Source organism: Schistocerca piceifrons, chromosome 2, assembly GCF_021461385.2.
Source record: "Schistocerca piceifrons isolate TAMUIC-IGC-003096 chromosome 2, iqSchPice1.1, whole genome shotgun sequence".
Classification (NCBI taxonomy): domain Eukaryota; kingdom Metazoa; phylum Arthropoda; class Insecta; order Orthoptera; family Acrididae; genus Schistocerca; species Schistocerca piceifrons.
Window position 1 is genome coordinate 1012342689 of NC_060139.1, and position 12898 is coordinate 1012355586.

Below are 12898 nucleotides of genomic sequence, written 5' to 3' on the forward strand. Positions count from 1 at the left end.
GAGTCCATCACCTTGATCCACAAAGAAGCCAAGAGATTTTGACCTACCGAGGAACCTTTGGTGCCGTCTCAACAGGTTAAGGACTGGACATGGCTGTTGTAGGTACTTCAGGTACAAATGGGGCTGGATCAATTCACAAATGTGTGAATCTAATCAAGAAGAGCAGACAATTGAACATTTAGTCCAACGCTGTCCACTTCATTCATACCCTGGAATTCCCGATGATTTGTTCACTCTCACACCCAGCTTAATTAACTGGTTGAAAAACACGGACTTAAAGGTTTAATCTTATCTAATATCATGTGTGTATTGTATAAAATCATTTGCCTTATATCAACTGTATATTGTACAAAATCACCATAAGATTAAATAAATAAATAAATATGGAAAAAATGGTTCAAATGGCTCTAAGCACTATGGGACGTATCATCTGAGGTCATCAGTCCCCAAGACTTAGAACTACTTAAACCTAACTAGCCTAATGACGTCACACACGCCCATGCCCGAGGCAGGTTTCGAAGCTGCGACCGTAGCGGCCGCGTGCTTCCGGACTGAAGCGCCTAGTACCGCTCGGCCACAGCGGCCGGCTGTCTATGGAAGACTTCGAGGAACGTGGCTTGGAGTCGGCAGCTTTGAAACCTGCATGTTTTTCGGATATGTGAACGATTCGTTTCTTGTTTGGGCTCTTGGAAATGAGGAGTGAACGACTTTTTAGAACACCTGAATTCAATCCACCCAAATATTCGTTTCACGATGAAGATAGAAAAGGATGGCTATCTTCCTCCCTTGATGTGTTGGTCAATAGAAAGGTTGATGTTACGTTGGGACATGCTGTTTATCGGAAGCTACTCACACTGACTTGTGTCTACAGGTTGATAGTTTTACAATCCGGCTCATCGTGAAGGGGGACTTCATACATTGATTCACAGGGGTCTGTGCACCGGTTGAGTGATTATAATACCGATCTGGCATCAATGTCTATGGTCTTTCTGCATTATGCAGGGAGCATCTGAGCATCTCCAACAAGACTGGACGTATTTTGCGAAAATGTAGTGTGAAATGTGTTTACCGAACTCCATCTAAGTTTAGGGTCCTTTTAAGCTCCTTTAAGGATGATTTTGGTTTGCATAAGGCGGGTGTCTGTCATATTACTTGCAGCTGAGGCATGTCACAGGTTGGTCAGACCATCACGAACGTGAAGAACCGATGTACTAAGCATAAGCGTCACTCATACAATAGCCGAGAAAATCGGCTCTTGCAGAACATTGTCTAGGCACCGGTCATCCTATGGAATACAACGACATGGAGATTCTAGTTGCTCTTTCAGCTGTTGGAATAGTATTATTAAGGAAGTTGTTTAGGTTAACTTAGCAGTTAAACACAGATGGAGATTTTTCCTTAAATTATGCCTGAATCCTGCTGTGTCTGTTGTCAAAAAAAACAGAGGGAAAGAGTTAATACTAACTCACCTGTTGATTAGTAATTTTCACTATCGAGGACTTCTGGCGTCGCTCATCTTTGGTTTTGTGGTTGCGCTAGAGTTGTCAGTGTGTGTGTGCGCGTGTGTGTGTGTGTGTGTGTGTGTGTGTGTGTGTGCGTGTGCGCGCGCGTGCGTGTGTGTGTGTTATCTTTCCAGAATTGCTTTGCAAACCGAGCTTTCAAATTTGCTTGCACAGCGCTTACTTGCTGATGCCTCAAAAACGACAGTGTAGCCATCTATCGAAACATTGGCAGTTGTCGACGGCGTCACCCCGCTGGATTCCCGTAAGGTATTTGGCTAAAATGCTGTTTTAAGAGCCGAAGGGTATAAAAGGGAAGTAATATTGGAGTAAGACACGGTTGCAGCCCATCCCCGATGTTATTCATTCTGCACATTGAGCAAACAGGAAAAGAATACAAGGAGAAATTTGTGGAGAACTTAATATATAGCAAGAAGAAATAATATCTTTAAGGGGCTTGTACATGAATAACTCTCAAAAAATCGATTTTTTAATTTTTGTCTAAAAAAATTCTTTGCAGTTTTCTGAACGAGAAAAAGTTTACTTCCAGGAAATGGACCACAGAAAGTATCAAAATTAGAGGAATTTAAAAGTGTCTGCACACACCACGACATGACATCCATATGGCACACAGTCGGCTATGTTAAAAATAAACTTTTTTTCACATTTGTTTCGTTTTTTTTGTCCCTTAAACTGGCTAACCTGCGAAAGCTTTTTTTTTGTCCCTTAAACTGGCTAACCTGCGACAGCTTTACAGTTGCTTATAATTTGCTCCTACAGTGAGTTTAGTCATTGTTTGCTGCTGTTTTGGCGCGAATACTTTGCTTACATCGAAGTAATTGTGTGCGTGCGTTTCTTGTTGTGTACGTGAGTTTCTTATTTCTTTTGAAAGCAATAGGAAGAATTAAGAAGTGCCTCCCGGACTAAATATGCATAGAACTCTAACACCCATTGACCGAAACAGACTCTTCGAAGCAGAAAAATCAGTGTTGGAAGCCAAGCCACCAAAGAAACGATAATAAGAAGGAGAAGTGTGAAAAAGAGAAGGGAGGAAGAACAACACAGGAAACAAGATGAACGTGGACCTGGGATGCATTAGTGCCATGCAAGTTTAATAGAAAAAGTAAGTTTTAACTTAACTTGAATTTCCCGAAAGTTAAACTATTTCATGTTCTGCTACACTTTGGCTAAAAACTACTGAAGATAGAGATTGAAATTTTGCGGACTGTCTTAAAAGATGCTTAACTAAAAGGTAGACTACTCTTGTGACTTTTCTTTGAAAGTAAAATGGTTTTGAAGAAAAACCCTGAATTTATTTCAAAATTTTTTGATAATCATACTTAAAAAATTTTTGTACTACAATTTATGACAGCACCATCTTTCCAGTAGCCTGCTTTAAAGATAATAGTCTAAAGAACTTACAGGAAAAAATAAACCTTACACTTTGTTTGTATTTTGAGTAATGTGTACCTGTGATGCACATAAATAGTTGTCATTTGCATAAATAATTAGCACGTTTTATTTCACTTGAAACAAAAAAATACTATTACAAAAAAAATATGAGAGCTAAAGCTTTTGTCCATACATAAAAATGTTCCCAAAAGATATCTTAAAAGATGGTAAGCATTATATGGGCTAACAAATGTTATTCTTTGAGTTTCACTGTTTACAAAAATTGACAATTTCTTCAAGGTGTCCCCTGCTATTCACGGACTAGTCCAGTTAGGTCTGACAACGACACTGAAATTCTGTCAGAAGTAGGATGACTTGGAAGGTCTGTTGAGCGGAATGGAAATAAGTTATACGTGAACATCAATAAGTAAACAATGGTAATAAAATTAATGGAATTAAATCAGGAGATGCTGAGGTAATTTGATTAGGAAATGAGACACTAAAGTTAGTCGATGAGCTATATCGTTTGGGAAACGAAATAACTTATGATGGCCGAAGTAGAGAAGATATAACGCTGATTGGTACTGGCAAGAGAAATCAGCATGAAATGTAAATTTCATTGTTAGGGAATCTTCTCTAAAGACCCTTCGTTGGAGTATAGCCTTGTATAGAAGTGAAATGTGAACGCTTAAAAAAAAATGGCTCTGAGCACTATGGGACTTAACAGCTGTGGTCATCAGTCCCCTAGAACTTAGAACTACTTAAACCTAACTAACCTAAGGACATCACACACATCCATGCCCGAGGCAGGATTCGAACCTGCGACCGTAGCGGTCGCACGGTTCCGGACTGCGGGCCTAGAACCGCGAGACCACCGCGGCCGGCAACGCTTAAAAGTTTGACGAATACAGAAAAAATGTTCAAATGTGTGTGAATTCCTATGGGACCAAACTGCTGAGGTCATCAGTCCCTAGACTTACACACTACTGAAGCTAACTTATGCTAAGAACAAGGGGCCGCGCTCGAATAGAGAATAGAAATTTTTCTAGATGTTAGATGTTAAATGACTGAGACGCGGTATCTGTATGACGTGAAAAGTGACAGTTGACCCTAAAAAATGAAAATTTCTTGATAAGGCCCAACTTGATATGAAGGGGAGGCAAAATGATTTTATCGGGCTCAACCAATGGGGTATTGTTCACATTTACGTTTCCAGGAAAATATGACTTCCTTGTATGCCATTCCTTGACTGTATTGTGGTTCTTGGTGTCATGGCTGTCCCAAAGGCACAAAAAGCAGCAGTATTTCGTGAATTCATCCTAGAAACCTGTAAGGAGTGCGAAAACATTTAAATCACAGCAAAGCTGCCATTCATGATCCTTATATTTAATTGCCTCTGGCAGCAAGCCATGCTTTCACAAGTTCCTTTCATGCCCACTGTGTAAGCCAAAGGTACCGATGGAAATGCATTGCCATTATGCAGTAGTACTGCTTTCAATCTGGTTTTACTGGAGTCTATAAATAGTCGCCACTTCTGTGGATTATGTTGTGCACCTCGCTGCATCATCAGGCCATTGACATCTCTACACATACACATTGAATTCTGCATATCTAAATATTGAGCGAAGGAAGCACCTCTTGATCTGAAACAGGAAATTTTTGTCCCTGGAGCTAGAAGGTTCCGTTGTTGCAGTCTAGAGCCCAAGAGTTCAGCTTGCTATTTCGAAAATCTTAGATCGCGAACCAAATCGTTCAATTCCTTTTGATTAAAGAGCTGAGGCGAAGTGTCATGATATAGAGGGCAGTACTCTTCTATATGTTCAATACTTTGTGATTCACTTGACATGGTGTCTGGTTCCGTGGCTTTAAAGTTACAGACAGGAACAGGCAACCTTTCATCATGGGGCACGGGCAAATGCACTGAAGTTACATTTGAATACTTTATTTTACGTCTAGTTTTGCTTGAATGTCCCGAAATATTTGTAAGACGAAAGCAACAGTCTGAATAATGGTCATTAGTCTCACACCACACCATCGGAACAGCGAATGGAATGGATGCGCAAAATTTTTATCTTGATCACCAACAGGACAATCAAAATACAATTTATATGCCTTCTTAACCAAATCAGTGTTTGGTTTTCTTTGGGCTTTTGGAGTGAATTTCCCACACACATAACAAAAATTGTCAGGGTGGTTTACACAGCAACGAGATTTACTAGTTGCCATTTTTCTTAGTGTAAGTTTTGAACACAAAAAGTTTGCTCTATCTTTCACAGGAAACACTCACTGATGATCTCTTTCACACCACTGGATTACCACACCAACCATTTCCTGTTGATCTGAAGATCTTCTAGCTCTCCTCTGCAAATCAAAAACAAACTATTAAACAACAAAACAGAAGAACTGCAAAAAGCGAAATACTGAATACGAAAAATAAAACCCTTCAAAAACTCAAAAATGTCACGTGCTAGAACATTTTGAAAGGTATATTCGGATTCTACACCCCAAAATACATACTAATTGATGTCTCACATCCCAGATGCAAAATGACTGTTGACTAGTGGTATCAACCGCAACGTCAGAATTGCCTCTCTCGTGGTTTTACCTTTCTAAAACCGAAAATTATCGTCATCTATCATATCCTAAATTTTCTTTTCCATTCTTCTGTATATTATTCTTGCCAGCAACTTGCATGCATGATCTGTTAAGCTGATTGTTCAATAATTCTTGCATTTGTCAGTTCTTGCAGCCTTCGAAATTGTGTGGATGATATTTTCCCGAAAGTCAGATGGCATGTCGCCGCACTCATACATTCTACGTATCAACGTGAATAGTCGATTTGCTGCCACTTCCCTTCAATGATTTTAGAAATTCTGATGGGATGTTATCTATGCCTTCTGCCTGTTTGACTGTAAGTCCCCCAAAACTCTGTTAAATTCTGATTTTGATCTGGATCGACTATCTCTTCTAAATCGACTTCTGCTTCTTCTTCTATCACATGAGACAAATCTTCCCCCTCATAGAAGTCTTCAGTGTACCTTTCCGCCTATCCTCTTTCTCCTCTGCATTTAACAGTGGACTTACCGTTGTACTCTTAACATTACCACCATCGCTTTTAATTTCAGAAGGTTATTTTGTTGAGTCAGTTCTTCCGACAATCATTTGTTTTTCGATTTATTCACATTTTTCACGCCTTAGGTGCCCTGCACATCCTATTTGTTTCATTCCTCAGCGATTTCTACAAGTATTTCTGTACGTCCTAATTTCCCTGAACATTCTTGTACTTCATTCTTTCATGGATCAACTGAAGTACTTATGTTTTCCTTTTCAGATTTTGTGACTGTTCTTTTCAGAGATGTCAATTCCTCTTCAACTGTAGTGCATACCGAGGTATTCCTTATTCCTTTCAGTTTCCTCATATACTTTCTCTCTCTCTTCGTCTTCACCTTGCAACGTCGGTATGTATACCTGAACTATCGTTGTCGGTGTTGGATTGCTGTCGATTCTCATAAGAACAACCCTATCACCGAACTACTTACAGTAACACACTCTCTGTCCGACCTTCCTGTTCATAACGAATCCTACTCCCATTATACCATTTTCTGCTGCTGTTGATATTACTCTGTACTCATTTGACTAAGGCTTCAGCATCATTTCACTTCACTGGCCCCCACTGTTTCTAGATTGAGCCTTTGGATTACCCTCTTCAGATTTTCTAGCTTGCTTACCACGTTCATGCTTCTGACATTCCACACCTCGACTTGTAGAACGTTATACTTTTGTTGGAGATTCAATATTTTCTCATCGTCACCTCCCTTTTGGAGTCCCCTCCGGGATCTTATGCCAATGGAGAGATCATCATAACACTTTCTCAATTACAGGCCACATGTCCTCCACAGGACACGTAATGTGTCTTTAATGTAGTGTTTTTCATTGCCATTTCATAGGGGCAGTTTCCCACCCAATGACAAGAGAGTGCCCTGAACGCCTGTCCGCTCCTCAGCCCTCTTTGACAAGGCCGTTCGCAGAATGAGAGTGTCTTCTTACGCCAGAAGACTTCGGCTACGAATGCTGACCAACTGGAATCTGGACTCATCCGACCAGGCCTCTGTTTCCGGTCTTTTAGCGTCCGGCCGATATGATCGCGAGCCCAGGAAAGATGCTGCAGGCGAAGTTGGTCGTCTGCCACCATAGCCCATTAACGCCAAATTTCGCCCTAGTGTCCTAACGGATACATTCGTCGCTTGTCCCGCATTGATTTCTGCGGTTATTTCACGCAGTGTCTCTTGTCCGTTAGCACTGACAACTCAACGTAAACGCCGTTGTTCTCGGTTGTTAAGTGAAGGCTGTGGGGCACTGTGTTGTCGGTGGTGAGAGCTAATGCCAGAGATCTGGTATTCTCGCATCATTCTTGACACTGTGGATCTCTGAATACAGAATTCTCTAACGATTTCCAAAATGGAATGTCCCACGCATCGAGCTAAAACTACCACTCGGCGTTCAAACCATCGTGCGGCCATAGTCATGTCGGATACCTTTTCAAATAACAGCTCCATCAACACACTGCCCTTTTAGACTTTATGTACGCGATACCGTCGCCATCTGTATATATGCATATCGCTATCTCATGGCTTTTGTCACTTCAGTGTATTTTGTATATTAGAAGAGATCAGCTTAGCATGAGCTTATAGCTTCAGCCAAACAAATGTGGAATCGTTTTTCAGTATTCTGACAACAGATGTTCAAAAACAAAATTTTCAACCTCACTAAATTTGGAACCTGGACGAAACGGGCATCAATTCAGTGCAGAGGCCACACAGAATTGTTGCTAACACTAAAGCTTAGAAATAATGGATCCGGTAGAAAGAATGCAAGAAGTGGGCTTATGAATTGTGCACCTGATTGCCAAATAACGTTTATACGTGTGAAATTTCTGAGAGTGCGGTCGAAAGTGATGCAGCATTCTTTTTTTAAAATCTCTAGTTAAATTAATATTTTAATGCCTAAATTGGTCTTCAATATGCATTAGTGCTTTATCAATGTCATCGATCTTTCTATTTGTGGCGTTTGAGGGGCATATCGAGTATTTGTTGTCCTGTTTGGACGCAACCGCTTTTGCAGCCGTCTCTGGCGGCCGGTGATCGCTGGGGGTCGCGCCAGTGGCGAGGAGACTTCTTCTTCTTCTTTTTTTTTTTTTTTTAATTTGTGGTAAGTTCCTATAGGACCAAACTGTTGAGGTCATCGGTCCCTAGGCTTAAACTAACTTACGATAAAGACAACACAATCATCCACGCCTGAGGTAGGACTCGAACCCTCGAAGGGTGGGGGGGAGCCGCGCGAACCGTGGCTAGGCGCCTGAGACCACGCGGCTACCCCGCGTGGCGTTAGGAGAAAGATTCGAAGGTCCTGCACGAGCAGCGTGGAGAAACGGTTATTACTGGTTGGAGGAGTGAGCTAGGTGAGTGATGAGTAGCTGTTGCTGGGCTGTTATGGTAATCTTGGCTGATGAATGCTGGACGGCGGCAGCCGATGTTTGTATGTACGGAGCTGAAGCACGTGTAGTTCTGTTAGTATTCAGAGGACCTGTGGCACGTCTCTCTACTCACTACCGCATTTGAGGAATGCAAGGCTTACGAGAAACTCACTTTTGGAAATACGCAGTCGTCAAACCCTTAGGATTCGCTCGCCTTCTTGTTTGCTGCCAGTGTCACGCTAATAAGGATTGCCTTTTGTAAGTGCGTCTGTCGTTGTAACTGTTATTGTATCTTGTGATTTATATTGCTTGTGTGTGTGTGTGTGTGTGTGTGTGTGTGTGTGTGTATGTCTGTGTGTGTGTGTGTTGTGTTTTGTCAGATATTCTGAGACACATAATTTATGTGCAAATATCATTGTTTGGTGTGGTGTTGAGATATTTTGCGACTGTTTACTTAATTTGGCCTGAAAGCGCACGAGTCAGTGATCAGTACAACATTCATGCACCTGTCGTTTGCACGATGTCTCTTAATATTCAGACTCAACTGCAGTACTTTAAATTCGCCCAGAACTGTGTCTGCTATCAGTATTTCGTTGCTAAAAAGAGGATCGTAAGAACTTTCCCTCACCCATCTGATTCATATTGTCAGGCCGCGCAGGGCACGACTATGACTTCAGCACGTGTAAACAGCAAGACGCCACTCTCAACCGCTTTCGAGAAAATCGAGTTAGAACATTCTACGCGTGCATTACATACTTCGTATGGTTGTTAGCAATCAAGTATTCTGCAGGTAGCGAGGTCTGTGGTTCGAATCTCGCTTCAGTTACTCCCTTTTTTCTTTATTCCCACGCAATTCTAACAACAGATAAGCGTGGTACGCGGTGAAATCGTGTGATGTCCGAGCACCACCGATGAATGTAACCCAAGTGTGTTTTGTAAGAGACACATTGAAAAAACTATGGACATGCAGAGATAAGGCGTTCGTTACAAATACGGTATGTCGCAATAATTGTTGTTTCCCGTGTTTCTATCATATTGATTCGTACAGTGCTCCATAGGTTACACATTATATTCACCATACACGTAGATAAAAATAATATAAATAAAACGACTACTGATTAGATTGAAATTTGACGTGTATCCATTTTTTTCCAAACCCATTACGAAAATGTTGCCCTTCTTTCAGGATAAAGATTATGAAAATAATAAAATTATTTAAAAACAGTCTTCATCGCAGCCGATGTTAACTTGTGACCGGTTTCGACCTTTCAATTGTGGGCCATCGTCAGAGGTTACACTGTAATAACAAAAAAGTAAACGCTCTATATTCCATAGAGAAGCCACTGATGTAAAAGTATGCTCTAAAATGACGCATTATTACCCATCTGAGTGACGGCGATGGCGTCTGACGCAGTTTGGAGACCTCAGTCACTGTAACTGATGATGATGTCTAAGCAGCCACGAGTTCTACAGGGTAGAGAGAGGGCGCTCCAGAGTCTGAGGCATCGCCGTCAGCCAATGAGGAACGACGTACATATCATTTCGAGTCTTCATTATTGAATGTTTATCTATGTAACTAATCAAGAAACGAGTTTATATACGTTAAAATTTAATGTAATTCGTTAAATGATGTCCACAGTACCGTCTGAAGGAAGGAATTAGTACTATAAGATGGTTAATTCTATAGCGACTGCTATTTATTCGTAGTAAAACCAAATGTATGGCGTATTAATACGAAAATTATACATATTGACTTATTTGTGTTAGTAGTAAGTTATTCAAAGTCTTAAAACATTAGAAAAAACTAAAATCATCGTTGTTTAGGTGTGCCATCTCTTGGTGCCTGTAATAAGGTATTAGGACGTCATTTCCATGGAGACATCCAAGTTGATATGTCTGTCAGTTGTCAAAGACTTACATTTGTATAACACTGGAGGTCGATATCGCTCACGAAAGGTAAAACTGGCGTTGTTCACAGGGGTGGCGCCAGTTTAGCCACATTATGTTACTGTGGATAATCTGAAATACACCACTGTTCACAAGAGGACACGATTTGTTGCAAATAATTTAGAACCATTTGGAGCTTAGATTAAAAATACATTTTAAGAAGAGCAGCAAAACGTAGAAATTATGTTAAAATCGTAGACATGTCATTTGTAACATCATTGATGTTACTGGTACTGTAAATTATTGCCGGCCGAAGTGGCCGTGCGGTTAAAGGCGCTGCAGTCTGGAACCGCAAGACCGCTACGGTCGCAGGTTCGAATCCTACCTTGGGCATGGATGTTTGTGATGTCCTTAGGTTAGTTATGTTTAACTAGTTCCAAGTTCTAGGGGACTAATGACCTCAGCAGTTGAGTCCCATAGTGCTCAGAGCCATTTGAACCATTTTGTAAATTATTATTTCTACGACTGTTCACGTTTTATGTCAGGAGAGAGTCACAACTATTAGAATAATGAGGTACATTTATATGAATTGTTGTCTACTTAATGCTAAAAATCATATAATTTGCTCTAACAGAGAAGCTTAAAAATCAAATAGAACCATAGATAGTTGTAGGAGCAAGTATCCTCTATTTCAAAAGAGGTCATAAAATAATTCAAGAAACGCTTTTACATAAAAATCTAACGGTTCGTTTAACAGGACTAGTGGGCTTTTCCTATAGTAAACAAAAATTTCTAATTCTTCCAGCATATTTAAAAGTAAAACTTTGGGGCTTGTGTGCATAACCTGAAGATTATTCATGGTGTCGCCTTCAGAATGTTTGCTGCAAGTAAGGTGTGATTTGTCCCTTGATGTACTTGAGATGTGTTCTCTGAAGCGAGTTTTAAAATCACAGCCAGTATGGCTAATATATGTTTTGTCACAATAATTGGAAGTAACTTATACACACCTGATCCACAGTATTGTTTATCAGGTTTGCCAATAATGTGTTTCAGTTTATTGAAAAACATGCTGAAAATGCAGTGGTTAAACTAGAATTTCTAAAAAGTCTGTTTATTCCATGTATATGCTGTTCTCATACATATCATTTTAGAATATGTATGTTTTGTAGGGGCCTCTGATTGTTTTGACCGTACCTTTTGGAAAAGATCATCAACTTTTCTATAATTACAGTCATTAGCAGATGCAATTTGTTTTAAAACTTCGAGTTCTTTCTGTATTTGATCTGTGGATAAGGGAACTTTGATCATTCTCTTCAACATGATTAAGTAGAAAGCTCTCTTATATTTCATTGGCTGACACGAATTAGTGTTGATAATGACATAAGCCATGGTTGGTTTCCTAAAAATGCTAAAAAAGTGTTTTCCATTTCTATTAGAAATAGACAGATCTAAAAAATTAATGGTTCCTTGTTTTTCATGTTCTATTGCGAATATCAAATTTGGATGAAAACTATTCAGAGATCTTCTCCAGAGCCACTATGTAATAATAATGTACCATCTACATAACGTTTATACTAAATGACTTTATTATTTCTTTGTGGGCTGCCTTCAAAAAATTTTGTTTCAATATGATTGACAAAAATATCGGCAATTGTACTCGCTAGAGAATTGCCCATAGCTAAGCCTTCCCTCTGAGTGTAAAATTTACCATTAAATGTAAAACTATTAAAATTTGAAGTGATTTTCAGCAGTGTTGTTAATTCAGCAATTTCTTCGCAATTAATCAACTCATGTTTCACGAAGTTTCTGATAATTTAGATGATCTCTGCTACTGGAATATTAGTATGCGTTTTTTTAATATCTAGTGAGACAAGCCTGCTCCGGTGGAATATCTACATTAAAGATGTTAGTTGCTAACCGTTTTTTACGTTATAATTCTCCTCAAATATACAAAAATCTTTTAAAATCTCATTAGTTTCTTGTTAAGCAACGATGAAGGATAATTAATGTTATTCACAGTGGGGCATATCGGTAAAACAAGCGTAAGTACTCTAATTTGTGCTCTAAGCCTAGGTAGTTGTGGATTCATAACTTTCAGTTGTACTTTATATTTTGGTGAAAATTTAATATTATTCTCATAAACATAATTTTCTGATGGTGGTTTGAAATTTATTCATTGGAGCTTTTGCTACTTCAACTATTTCATTATCACTGAAGAATTGAACTGTTTTAGAAATGTACTCCTCTTCTTTGCTAATGACAACAGTATTACCTTTTTCCTGCTTTGGTGACAATTGAGTGGTGTGATGCTAGCTTGTTATTAATCCCAATTATTAATGACACCTCCCAATTACCTTTATTGTTCATTTTTTACCTTTCATTTTCTATCATTTCCAGGAAGCTTATATTTGTCATGTTTATTTAATTTGCCACTAAACATGCCAATGGCTGCAATTCAGGAATCCTATAAATTTTAAGAGGTTGAAAAAATCAGCCAACCAGCTGCAAATCAAAGTATTATTTAGCCCTTGATCTAGGTTTCGATATTCATAATAATATCTTCCTCAGAAGGAGTGGGCCTTCTTAGATCACATGGTGGTAAATTACATTAGCTGAAGCCGAGCCACTCAAGTCATACATAAAATTG